Source organism: Panthera uncia (assembly GCF_023721935.1).
Source record: "Panthera uncia isolate 11264 chromosome A1 unlocalized genomic scaffold, Puncia_PCG_1.0 HiC_scaffold_17, whole genome shotgun sequence".
NCBI classification, from domain to species: Eukaryota; Metazoa; Chordata; class Mammalia; order Carnivora; family Felidae; genus Panthera; species Panthera uncia.
This window is the reverse complement of record NW_026057577.1, coordinates 16,642,575-16,653,308: the sequence shown is the minus strand read 5'-3', so window position 1 is coordinate 16,653,308 and position 10,734 is coordinate 16,642,575. Positions and strand designations below refer to the sequence as shown.

The 10,734-nt window shown below is 36.4% G+C and overlaps 1 long non-coding RNA gene across 1 annotated transcript; it reads left to right on the top strand.

Moving 5' to 3' along the window:
• Positions 1 to 2,357: 2,357 nt before the first annotated feature.
• On the top strand, positions 2,358 to 9,517 carry LOC125935436 (uncharacterized). The gene is made up of 3 exons (XR_007461675.1): positions 2,358 to 2,570; positions 3,880 to 3,990; positions 8,565 to 9,517. It is a non-coding gene; the product is annotated as an uncharacterized LOC125935436 (long non-coding RNA).
• The last annotated feature ends 1,217 nt before the right edge of the window (positions 9,518 to 10,734 follow it).

The window sequence follows — 10,734 nt, the reverse complement described above, 5'->3', positions numbered from 1 at the left end:
AATCAGTCATCTGATCAATATAACAAATTGTGTGTATGCGTGTGTTTGTGTCTGAGCATGTAAGAAGAAAGAGGAAAAAGAAGGCATGAAGGCTCTGAATCGATGTGAGAGTAAACATTGGATAGATTATGCTTTCCACACAAGTTTTTCATAATTTTAATACACTCCAGTGACTCTTAATCTGAGCAATTGTTTGAACAATATAAATAGATTGATATTGTTAAGAGTCATAAAGATTTGGTTCCAGTCTTTTATGTAAATGTTTCTCAGAACATGCTTTCCAAGCTTCCAGCAACTTGAAGACTTACTAAAAGCAAATTCTTGGATCCAATCCCACATCTGCTGAATCTGAATCTCTCAGGGTAAAACCCAGAAAACTATACTTTTTTGGATTAACTCCCTGGTGATAATTCAGTAAAATGACTTCACCTAGAGTTCAAAGCTGAGTAAATATATAGCTGATATGCTTTTTGTACAGAGAGAGAAGACTATCTTAGCTGAAGGCTAGCTGTCTCTAGAAATAGATCAGTATTTCAGCACTGCTACAGGTATCTGTACAACTAAGATTATAAGAGTGAGATCTTTTCAGGAATTTCATTGATCTAATTTCAAATTGAAATTACTTATCTAACCCCAAAGCTGTTGATTCAGATGACTGAAGCCTCATTCTGTACCTTTTTTCAGATAAATGAGAAAATGCATGAGCTATGTGTGCTAAACTCAGCCATAATGAACCAAACCTGGATGTGATATATGTCCAGATGCTCAAAAGGAAACAATTATCATTTATCATTTCCCAGTCGCTACTAAAACATTGCCAATTTGGAATGGGGGAATATGATCAGACATAAACATTTGGCATATCTCTTTTTAATAACTAACCAGGGCTTCCTTTTACTTACTGGTGTTCAGTGAGTTGTTTACCATGTTTCAATATTTTAAACTCAAACAGTAATATACCCGATAATAGGAGAGCACAACCATTCTTTCTGTTTTGTTTTTGATATTAAGAAACAGTTCCATAAGTAGGTATTAGAATTTCTGATGGTAGTTTTTGATGATGAGGAACCCATAGCTATTAACCTGGGTGCTATGTGATATTAATAAGCTGCTCTTCCCTTCTCTGTCACCACATATCTGAAGAATGGAATGTGCTAGGATTCCATTCTTCAGGACAAAACATTCTGTGTATATCATTAATTTGTATAGTCCATAAACCACCTGGCTTTAACTGTCCTTGAAGCATTGCATAGTATGAAGCTGAGAGCAAGTCTTTACTCCTGGATTGAGCTTAGTTTTTACATGAGGTTAAGTTAGCAGGCAGTATGGTTAGATGACTATGTATGCCTTGACCTGCAGTTTACAGTATTCTCTAAAGCAATTTTTCTGCATTTGGCCGAGTAATCCTTTCTTTTGGTCTCTCAATTGGGGAAAAAACCCTGAAAGTAATTTAATAAAAAATAATTTAATTCAACCATTCTTGGAAAAAGCTTTCAGCACTAGCTTTGAAACCCACAACATGCACAGACACAAACACATATGCTTATATCTATCTATGTATTTACTTAAATTAGAGTCCTTCCCTCCTATTTAAAAATATATTTTTTAATAAAAATAAAATCTTATCTCTTCAAAAATGTGTCCATTCCTATTACAAATGGATGTTAAATATCCTTACCGGTATAATTGCTGTGTAAAACTGTGGAAGGTCTTTGCCTTCCAGAGGTTGTGTGAGAAATTTATGTCTTATTCACTTTTGATTTCATAAAAAAAAAGTAATAAAGTTATATTTTGAAGTGTTAGCTATCTCATTGAGGTTATTGACTAAAAATGTATTACTGTTATCATGGCAAAATCAGATGATCCACTTTGGAAAATTGAGTAAATGACAAAGAATACCTAAGAAATGTTTTCATTAAAAATTTGAATTTTATTAAAAACATTCTTGTAGACAGTTTCCTTTTATTTTTTCATGTGCATTTATTTTTATACTAAAAGAGTATCTAAAAGCAGAAATCATATTTTTCCTGCTAAAATGTTTATGAATTTGTGATAAATGGCTGCTTTTCATATATGTTCTGTTTTAACTACTGAATAATTGTTCAAGACCTCAGTAAAAAATAGAGTTATGTTGTAAACTGCTTAGATATACTAAAACATTACAGTGGCATTATAAAACACTGTCATTGTGGACATCCTTGAAACCTTGCCCGAGATGTTTAAAATTTGCTCAAAGAAAACAGTTTAGCCTATCATTGAAATTATTAAGTTTGGTTTTGTTTACTAGTTGCCCATGAAAAGAATGATCTTGATGTTATTTAAATAAATAGATGAGATATTTAAGGGTGAAATAAATATATTAGATATTTAATAAATCAATGAATAATTTAACCTAGAAAAGAATAAAAATTATTTCTCCTCTAAACTCATTATATACTCTGCATCTTTTCAAGATATATGAAAGGAAGAATCTCTTAGAATATCATGAAAAGTTAATCAGATCCCTTGCAGGAACATTTAGAAACAATCGCTTTATGCTGTAATCACTTCCTTCAGTCCTGATCCTTGAGGTGTGTATGAGGTAACATTATTAATGTTCTTTGTCTTTTGGGAGGTATGTGTAATTATTCTGTGCCTCATTGGTCTATGAGTATATGCTCAACACTTTAATGAGAATTGCCCTTGCCTTGTCTGTACAATGCACTAAAAGAGAGTCAAATCCCCTTTCTGAACTTCAGGGACCCATTTTTTGCCATGTATTATTCATTTTAAGTAAGTTAATGTCATTAGGAGACAGTTTCTGCCTTGTATGATAAAAGATTTTAAGTGAGGAGCAGTTAATTACTTATTGCCCATGCCCTGATGTGCTTTTCCATATGGCTTTTTTTTTGGCATACAAGTGACAAGAAGTCATCAGGGCAAAGTTATAAGCAGAACTTTTTATATTAAAACTTTAATGTACTAGTGCCCAAGGCACAAGCTAATTCCAGTTTTCTAGTTACAGAACCTGAGCGAATAATTTAGCATCTAGTGCTTCTCAATATGCTTATTTTAGTTCAACTTCTGTCTCTTAAATCAAACATAGAATTACCTCCCAAGTGCTTCAGTTGCATGTGTCAGTGACCTTGAAAGGAAAGTCTTAATAGCAGAACTCCTGCGTCCTCATGGGAAACATACTAAAACTTTTAAACTACAGCCGTGGGTCTAGTTTTGGTGTGATGAAATCCAAAATATGCGTAGTGGAAGGAATATTATGACATTTATTTTAGGTTATCTTGGATTATAGGAAAGAAAACAAAATGTTCTTTACCTTTCCTAATTATGAAGGTATGCGTTAACGATGTCCCTTGATTGACAAATACTTGTTCTGGTTCCAGACTTGTCAATGAATACATGTAATAGTTATTGAAACTAAAAGAATCAAGAGTATGAGCCATTTAGCTCTAAAATGTCTCTATCAGAGAAGGTTGGGACCAGCCATCTTGTTGGGTGGGAGGGTTGTGAGTTGGCATCAGGCTGCCCTTATATAATAATCCCCTGTGTTTACTTTGTTGCTCTGCTCATTTGGGAGGGGTCTTGAGTGCCATGGGAAATTTGGTCTAGAGGTTCTCGTACACTTAGCCCTTGGTACTGTCACTTCATCTTAAAATATTAGAACTAGAAAAGACTTCAAAATAATTTAAGATTAGCTGTTTCATTTTATAGTTGAGAAAACCTAGGGCAAGAAGTTACAGTGATTCAGTCAAGCATACAGTTTAATTCTTTATGCTTTAATGCTATTAAAATACCTCTTAATTTCATGCATGCATCATTCTAACTATTCCTAAGTAGGTATCAGAAAAGCACAATCAAGTCACAATTTTTATTTTTCTTTATTAGACTATTGGAGACACTTTCTCTGAACTGGATTCAAGAATGTGATTACCAAGGAAGCTGGTATCAACACAATGTGTTTTTAGGGATGAAATTGGATCTAATTTAAACACAAATGTGAGATGTATTTCAGTTTCATAGTTTACGTATTGTGTATTACTGAAGTTGATCTGCCATGTAAAAGAAAATTTGTGCTTGAGAAAGAGATTTTCTGGACTTGTCATATTTTTATGATGCTTAATGGTAGCATTCTTTTTTATTAATGGAAAAGGATACTTATCTGTAATCTTATTTGCCTTACACTGTGGTTATAATTTTATTTAAAAAATGAGACTTTGCATATTATCATTTTAGAAAGAGATGTTTGGCAAGAAGATAGGAAAAAATAGAGAAAGAAACTCAATATATTACTAATGAAATAAAACTTGCCAAGAAATCAAGGCCAAGCCCAATTCAGTAGTGATTAAATAGCAATTATCATTTTAGAGCTATTAAGACAACAGTGTGAAGTGATTTAGTTTCAATTCAGTCCCAAGGAGGGACAGATGCACATTATAACAACAGATGCAGTCACTCCACTGACTAATACTCTGGAGTGTAAATCAGAAGAGCTGAGTCTGTGTTCAGCTTTATCAATAATTTTGCTGAGCTCCTAGTTCGAGTCACAAATTTTAATCTATAGCTGTTATTGCAATTCTTGCCTTTTTCTTGTAGAGAGATTTTGATGGTTAATGACTTCCGTAAGGGGGTGCTCAGTAAAGTTAAACAATGCTTTGCATGCTTTTAATGCATTTGACTGCATTAATGCATTTGACAAGAGCTGAAAAATGTGTGTCATTAATAAGTGTTATCACACTTCAATAGTTTGGCAGAGTGGAGTAACTATTACAGGGCTTAAAATTATTGGTTTCTCAAGGACTAATGATTTAAGCCAGTATCACAAACAAAAGATCTTCTTTCTCATTTTCTTATTTCTTTACATGTTTCCACTGTACAAATCTCTCTTTTTCTTATTACCATCTATCACCCAATCCTTGATATCTCCTAAGTCTGTCTGCAGCCTAGCCTTGCTGGGAAGCTTCAAGCTCTCTTTCTACCTGCCAACTGAATCTTTCCAAGTGGATGTCTCACAGGCACTTCAAATTCACCACATATTTAAACTAAGTCTGTCACCTTTCTCATAAAATATCTTTCTTTCACTCAGAGGCTGATTACTCATGCTAGGGAATTGAGAATTACATTTGCTACCTTCCCCTTTCATAGCTCATGGTCAAGACATTGGGAAGCAACCATCCACTGTTCGTCTACATTGCTGATAGCCATGTATAGGTCCTTACTGTTTTCTGTGTTAGATTAATGCCATTGAACAGGTTGGGAAGGGAGCTAGATGTTGTGGAAAGAACGAGGGCCCTGGCACCCAATAGACATGGATGTTTGAAGACTCAGTTCTGCCTCTTACTAGCTGTGTTTGAGCAGATCATTTAAATTTGTTGATCTTGAGTATATGCACCATATGACGGCAAGTAGTTACACAAAGTTTTGTTAAAAATTATATATTATACACACACACACACACACACACACATACATATATACATATATGTATATGTGCTGTGGCTGATGGATTTAGGATTTAAATAATCTGTAGTGATAGCCTTACAGTATACTATCTTTCAGTGAATCTGGGTTATCTCACCGTTAGCTCAAGAAGCCTTTCTACTGCTGCTGTAGCAGGATTCTCACCCAGAGTCATGACACTGAGGCCTTTTAATTTCCAGGAAGCAACTTTATTCATGCCAGCATCGCTCAGTTGGGTTAGTACCCGAAGAACTGAGCCCTGAATGTCATGTGGCATAGTTTTTTATACATTTTCTATTTCTTTTTCTTCCATATATGGTAACACACACAAGCATGTAGTCTGATTAAGTAGTCTCAGTTTACAGGTCATGAGGGATGTTGTCACATTGGCACATAGCCAGGTTACCTTGAAGTTTTCTCTCCCTTTTATTCTCTCTCCTTAGGCTGGGGGACTCTACCACACTGCTAAGTTCCTTCTAAATCTTATGTCTAGCCAAGGCTTTCCTAACCTTAACAAGCTTTAGAACCTCCTTACCAGTGTGTATCCTAATGTCCAAGATTTTGGCTTCACTTACCACCACTTCTAGAAGACAGGTCTTCTTCCCACCATTGGAGTCCACCAGGTGCCTCCACGTTCCTCAGTCTTGTTTGTTCTCTTTCTGAATTGTCCTTTCTCCATTTTCCTTCATACCAAGACTTCAGGTCTAACTAGTATCTTCCTTTTGAAGCCTTCCATGACTCCCACCACTTGTCATATGTAGACGTAATTGCTTCCGTTCTGGAAATTCTTTATCATTTTGTTTACACAGCTAATTATTAGTTAACTTCTGTTGACTTTTATCATGTTCTTGATACTCTTGCAAGTGTTTTGTATTATGGACTTACGTATGCTTTATTAGACAGCACTGTTATAACACATATTTCAAAGCTGAGAAACTCAGGCCCAGAGTAGTTAAGGACACTTGCCTGAGATCAAAAAGCTCCTTAGTGGTGGAGTCAGGCTTTGACCCAGGCAATCTGGCTCCTGTGCCTGTATGATTATCCACTTAACTCCTTAGTGCCTCGCAGTATTGAACACTGGATGGGCTTTCATGTACCCCAGTGTTATCCTTGACATGAAAGAAAGACCCCAGCCCCACGTGGTACATGCATTAGTTTAGCAATAACAAGTGCAGTTAGGGGCAATTAGGATGTGAGCCCTTTAGGAGTATGCAAGTGATAGCTGTTTGTAAATGATTTTCATTGTTAAAGTGCTTTTGAAGGGTAATTATCCATAATACCGCATAATCAACTTTGTATTACTTAGGGAGTGATTCTTCATTTTTGTGACTTGCTTTTTTGTCATTTACTGCTTTCACCTCTGGCCCATCATTCCTGCTTTTTGCTAATTCTTCTGCTCATTAGCATGTCCAATGGTAGAAGAGAGAGGAGATGAATTCTAATCATTCATTTTGCTCCTCCTTGACGGCTGCTACAGTAGGGAAAGGTTAAACTATTGGACAACGTAATGCTTGGGGTTATAAGATGAAATTTTATGCACACATCCTTATTTTCCATTACCATCAATAACAATATTCATTTAAAATGTAAAAACCATGTTTTGAGTACTAGGTTTTGTGGATCACATTAACTGCTGTTTCAGGAGCCAGGAAAGATAAGCTTAATTTTATATTTTTGACTTTTTAAATAAAGGCCCAATCTGAGAAAGCTCAGGAGGTACTTTTTGACAATGTACTTCAATTAACTTATCAGTGTACATAAATACATCCCTATAAAAATTCAGGCTTTAGAAAACTTTGTTCAGTTCTCATTTGCCGAGTATATCTAAACTCCTTGCTTTGGTATTTATATCTTCTCCAATATTATTCCTGCATTAATCTTCAATTGAAGGTCCCCTTATCTTCCCCAAGAGCATCCTTCTGGCTACACCGAGGTAGTTCCTAACATTTGCGTGTGCCACAGGCCCTCTGCCATGCCTGCTGTACTCTGTCTCTTGTCTCTTTTGTGAGCTCTGTCTTTGAATCCAAACCAAGCAGCAAGATCTCAAGGAAAACATCTCTGGGAAACTGCCTTGTTCCTGTCTTGTCTCCCTACTATGGGCTCCTGCAATGCTTCTCACTTCTATTGCTGACACTCAGTTTTGATGCGTTATATTTTATCTCCTTTTCTGCCTATCCTGTCTCACTTACTGGTTTTATATAATAATGGTAATACAAACTGTGACTTATTGAGCACTTTCTCAAAGTCAGACACTGCACTCAAGTTTTGACAAACTATCTCACTGATTGCTTACAGCTTTAGGATGTAGGCATTAGAAAGGAGGTAATAGCGGCTCAGAGAGGTTAAGACACTTGCCCTCAATTCCACTGCTTATGAGTGGTGGAGGCATTGCTTTTTGCCATGATTTCTTTTGAGGTCACGTCTCATGTATTTCTCTACCGGTTATTGTGAAGCATCGTGAGATATGTCTCACAGCGCCAGAATGCACAAAGGGGACCTTAATCATCTGTGGATAATCATAGTATCTCTTAGGCTACAAATAAAAAGTACGTGAGTGAATAGGAATAAAAACACCAAGTTGATACTTCTTTATTTGCCAGATTTAAAATATCTTTCTAATTATATAGCACCCTAAACAGCAATTTATTGATGGAGAAATGATAGGAGAATACCATAGTTTTTTAACTTATTAGTGACTACATAATGGTAAGCGGGAACAGCACATTTTCTTTCTTTCTTTCTTTTTTACGTTTATTTATTTATTTTGGGAGAGACAGAGACAGCATGAGCAGGGGTGGGGCAGAGACGGAGACAAAGAGAATCCCAAGCAGGCTCTGCGCTGCCAGCGTAGAGCCCGACGTGGGGCTTGATCTCATGAATCATGAGATCAACCTGGGCTAACACCCAGAGTCCAACGCTTAGTTGAGTGAGCCACCCAAGTGCCCCAGGAACAGCACATTTTCTAACATTAGGTGGTCACTTAGAACATCACCATATTACATAAAACTTAGTTTTGAAAATGTTAAGTCATCAAATTGATGTTATTGTTTTATTTTCCATTTTCTGACATCATCAGTACATTTTGTAATGTCCTTTTTTCCTTTCCCTTTCAGATTTTGAGAATGTTCAACTTGAAAGATATGTTATTTTCCAGTGTTCATGAATATCTCCAACACTTTACAGTGATTCAGTTAATGGAGAGTACGTTGTAAAAGGTTGGTTGATTATTTAATAACCGTCTCTGAGTTTGACTATATATAGCTAAATTTAGATTTTTAAAATATAATTGTTATACTTTCTGATTTCTCAATCAATATTATTCTCTTTTTAAGATAAAGACAAACAACCATAGGAATAAAATATGGTTACCACGTGCACACTTGAATGTTGATTTGAAAGGTACATCCACTTTTAAGGTGTCTACTGAAATAACATTCTTCTTTCTCGTAATAGATGGTTTATGACAAATTTCTTTTCTTGATAGATAATGTAGACTATTTTGAGGGTATCTATTATATGTGTAATAAAAATTTATTCATGTCAGGGCGCCTGGGTGGCTCAGTCAGTTCAGTGTCCAACTCTTGATTTTGCCTTAGGTCATGATCTCACAGTTCATGGGTTTGAGCCCTGAGTAGGGCTCCAAGCTGATGGTGCAGAGCCCGCCTGGGGTTCTCTCTCTCCCTCTCTCTCTACCCCTCTCCTGCTCTCTCACTCTCTCAAAAATAAATAAACTTAAAAAAAAATCTATTCGCATCTCTGTGGGTTGGTACAGCCAAAGCAGGAAGTAGTGCTCCATGTCAGCAGTGCCTCTTCTGGTAACAAAGTTCCTGGGGAAAAACTGGTTGAACATCAGGAGCAGGATTCTCTTTTCTCTTCTGGAATCTAGCAAGCCATTTTTATTACTACACTTTAAATCTTGTCAGGAAGTGAAATGTTTAGTTATCTTAACGTGGATTACAATATTTTTACTCTGGGAGGTTTTATGTGGTTATAATTAAACTTCAGTTCTCTCTACTGTGTGTATTTGGTCCAGGACATGTGCCTTTTGAGTGTTTGTTTGCTTAGAAAAAATGTATCTTCCTTTTTTCAATAAACTATAAAAATACAAATAAACTCTTTGAGTACTTTTTTGAGGAATTGTTTTTAAATGTTCATTATCTTAAGTTCTATTTTATTTCAAGGAGTTAAATGAGATGTATTTTAGTTTGATTTTAGGTTGTTCAGTGAGCTGAGGCCCATGCCATCTAGTTGTATGATGGTTTATATGCCTTTTCAGTGACATCTTCTTCCCCTCCTTCAGAGGACAACCCATCTCGAGGAAGGATTGTGGCAGTGAAAACAAGATTTTCCTTTTTCCTTCATCTTCTGCCTTCACTTGGCTGATTTGATCTGTATAAGCTTTTCAAAACCCTAGCCTCATAGCCCTTGACCTTCCCAATTCAAAAATCTTGCAGTTCTGTTTATCTGTACTTGCCACTCAACATTTGCAATTTGCCATCATGCAGAGCTGTTCAACTTCAGAGATTTCATGTCTTTGTTCTTCTATTTCTACAACGGAAACTGTTAGTTCCCTTCCCTTGACCATCAATTGTTTCACTGCCTTACTCCCAGTCCTGCAGTCATTTGTAGATCTCACCTGTCTCTCTATTCAACCGAGACTATTCTAGAGACCATATCATGTGCCCTCACTCTTGTAAACTTTTCATAGTCCTGCTTTGTCAATACCCAGCCCTGGCAACATACAAATACCTGATTTAGTTGTACTCGCATTCCAGTCTCATTGTGCAGCACAGAGTCACGTATCTTGATAAATTATCTGTAGCACATGATTTCCAAATAGGAATATTGGAAAAGGAGTGGAGACTTGAAGGAATGAAGAAAGGTGAGTAGTTCAGCTTGATGGGCTTGGGGGGAGGGGAAATGAAGGAGAATGGAACTAGAGGGGCGAATTAGACCTTCATATCAGAGCATAAAGGAATCCTGCTAAGGAGTTTACACTCATCCTAAGGGTGGTGAGAAGTTGAGAAAATTCTGAGTTGATGAATAATGTTCTTAGAACTACATTTTTAGAAATAAAATGTTGCCAGCTGTGTGGGAGGCTATTAGCATGTGAAGAACGATTTGAAGGATATCAGACTAGTTTGGAGGCTATTGAGATGGTACAGTCATGAAGTTTTAGGGCCTGGACTGGCCAGCTGGAATAGGGACGGAGAACTCTTTCTCCTTTACTGTATTCTGTGGACCAGTGTCCTGTGTCACGTTCATAATGCTCTGCAGCTGTGT